General features: G+C 58.1%; 9 non-coding genes across 9 annotated transcripts; 5 read left to right on the forward strand and 4 right to left on the reverse strand.

The window, feature by feature from the left end:
• Window positions 1-46: 46 nt before the first annotated feature.
• Window positions 47-118, reverse strand: TRNAM-CAU. The gene has a single exon. It is a non-coding gene; the product is annotated as a tRNA-Met (tRNA).
• A 174-nt stretch (window positions 119-292) lies between these two features.
• Window positions 293-364, forward strand: TRNAP-CGG. The gene has a single exon. It is a non-coding gene; the product is annotated as a tRNA-Pro (tRNA).
• An 8-nt stretch (window positions 365-372) lies between these two features.
• Window positions 373-444, forward strand: TRNAQ-UUG. The gene has a single exon. It is a non-coding gene; the product is annotated as a tRNA-Gln (tRNA).
• A 123-nt stretch (window positions 445-567) lies between these two features.
• Window positions 568-649, reverse strand: TRNAL-UAG. The gene has a single exon. It is a non-coding gene; the product is annotated as a tRNA-Leu (tRNA).
• A 125-nt stretch (window positions 650-774) lies between these two features.
• TRNAS-UGA lies at window positions 775-856 on the forward strand. The gene has a single exon. It is a non-coding gene; the product is annotated as a tRNA-Ser (tRNA).
• A 92-nt stretch (window positions 857-948) lies between these two features.
• TRNAM-CAU lies at window positions 949-1,021 on the reverse strand. The gene has a single exon. It is a non-coding gene; the product is annotated as a tRNA-Met (tRNA).
• An 87-nt stretch (window positions 1,022-1,108) lies between these two features.
• Window positions 1,109-1,181, reverse strand: TRNAV-CAC. Its single transcript has one exon. It is a non-coding gene; the product is annotated as a tRNA-Val (tRNA).
• A 168-nt stretch (window positions 1,182-1,349) lies between these two features.
• Window positions 1,350-1,571, forward strand: LOC113331699. Its single transcript, XR_003351121.1, has one exon. It is a non-coding gene; the product is annotated as a small nucleolar RNA U3 (small nucleolar RNA).
• A 331-nt stretch (window positions 1,572-1,902) lies between these two features.
• Window positions 1,903-1,975, forward strand: TRNAR-UCU. The gene has a single exon. It is a non-coding gene; the product is annotated as a tRNA-Arg (tRNA).
• The last annotated feature ends 118 nt before the right edge of the window (window positions 1,976-2,093 follow it).

The following is a 2,093-nucleotide window of genomic DNA, read 5'->3' on the forward strand; positions in this document are numbered from 1 at the left end:
CCACGCGGGGCACGCGAGCCGAGTACGAGGCGAGTGAAAAAAGTCATAGCAGAGCAAGGTTTCGATCCTCGGACCTCTGGGTTATGGGCCCAGCACGCTTCCACTGCGCCACTCTGCTGCTGTGGTCGGGGCTCCGCGGAAGTGCCAGGTGGCTGGCTGTTGGGCTGTTGGGATGGGGGCGGGGCGTGGCGGTGTCGACCAAGAGTGTTGTTGCATCGGTCCGAGCCAAGCCCCGACTCTCGCGTTTTCGGCACGACGCACCCATACACAGATGCCAAGTCTGCTGTGCATCGGCCCGTTGGTCTAGGGGTATGATTCTCGCTTCGGGTGCGAGAGGTCCCGGGTTCAAATCCCGGACGGGCCCAGCAGCCTGGTCCCATGGTGTAATGGTGAGCACTCTGGACTTTGAATCCAGCGATCCGAGTTCGAGTCTCGGTGGGACCTCATTTTCTTTTACCTGACGGCAGTTCCTCCCGTCTGACAGCAGTGCGTGCCCGATATGCCAAACACGGGGAAAATAATGAAACATGACTTGAGTATGAGATACTCGAAACAACAAAAGGGAACTGACAGCGGTGGGATTCGAACCCACGTCTCCGGGGAGACTGGTGCCTAAAACCAGCGCCTTAGACCGCTCGGCCACGCTGCCCGCTGAACGTTTATGTAGCCGGCCGTGGCTCGTTTGCGCCGGCTTTTGCCCTACAGCGAATGGGACACGGCCGGCTATAGTCACTTTCAATTGCACGCAGTCAGGGAAGCGGCCTCTCCACGGCAGCTGCGGTGTCCGAGTGGTTAAGGAGTTGGACTTGAAATCCAATGGGCTCTGCCCGCACAGGTTCGAACCCTGTCCGCAGCGTTTCTGTTTTCTTTTTTGTTTTTGTTTTAAATTTGTTTCACATTTTTCTTTACCGTAATCTTCTCATCCTTGCATTCACCCGGCAAAAGCTTTGCCCCGGGTGAGGATCGAACTCACGGCCTTCAGATTATGAGACTGACGCGCTGCCTACTGCGCTACCGAGGCTCTTGTCTTGCGCCACGAGTCTCTGCGCCTCGACGATACGGTGACTAAGGGGGCGATCAGCGCCGGAGCGAAAAAGCAAGAGCGCAGTGATTCCGCCCGGGATCGAACTGGGGACCTTCTGCGTGTGAAGCAGACGTGATAACCGCTACACCACGGAACCGCCTCTCCCCTCCAGCGGGGGCATGCTGTTTGTCTGTACGTTCAACAAACTCGGGGCACGCCAAGATCAACGAACTGCGGCAGATGGCGTCTGCGCAACCACTCACCTCTCAGCCGGAAAGGAGACGCCAGTCTGTAGGGACCGGGGCAGCGGACGGGCATGCTCTTTAAGACTGTACTTCACAGGATCATTTCTGTAGTGCGTCTTCACTTCTCTCTACTCAACGGTAGAGTCAATGAAACTGCGAGGATGAGCCGTAGTCCTCGCCCCCGAGCGTGAGGCAGCTGGGAACGGATAGGGAGCGCGAGCTCCTCCGCTCCCAGCATCGATGATCGTTCGCCCGCCGCTCTCGTAGCGCGTGGGTCACGGGGCGAGGGCACTCTGAGCAGTTTCTCACCTATCTAGTACATCTCTAAACACCACGCAGAGCGGTGACCGAAATAGAAAACGGAAAGGGAAACGTTGAATATATTGCAAGGAGAGATATTTAAACAAAACGAGGAGGCAGACGGGACAGGACCGCAAAACCGCAAAACAAATGAAAACATCACGCCAGCACACCTTGGTCGCTGAACACCGCGTTACTGGCTGTCCAGCTGCTGTCCCTCTTTCCGCTTGGACTCTGGTGCGCTCATGCCCGCTCAACGCCCCTTGCCGCCGTTCGGGCGACTTTTCGCCTACACCCGGAGCAGTTTCGGTCGACCGGCGTAGCATCTCGCACGTCCCTGTAGCGCAGTGGAAAGCGCGTCGGACTTCTAATCCGAAGGTCGCGGGTTCGATCCCCGCCAGGGATGCCAATCCTTTGCATTTCTTATGGCGCCGCACCCACTAGCGCTTGACCGTCGCCCGGAGCCGACGACGCACCCCTCGCTCGTCGCTGACCGTTATCGGCGTGGGTAGCGTGGCCGAGCG

The sequence above is a fragment of the Papaver somniferum genome, unplaced genomic scaffold (genome assembly GCF_003573695.1).
Source record: "Papaver somniferum cultivar HN1 unplaced genomic scaffold, ASM357369v1 unplaced-scaffold_12690, whole genome shotgun sequence".
In the NCBI taxonomy this organism is placed as follows: Eukaryota; Viridiplantae; Streptophyta; class Magnoliopsida; order Ranunculales; family Papaveraceae; genus Papaver; species Papaver somniferum.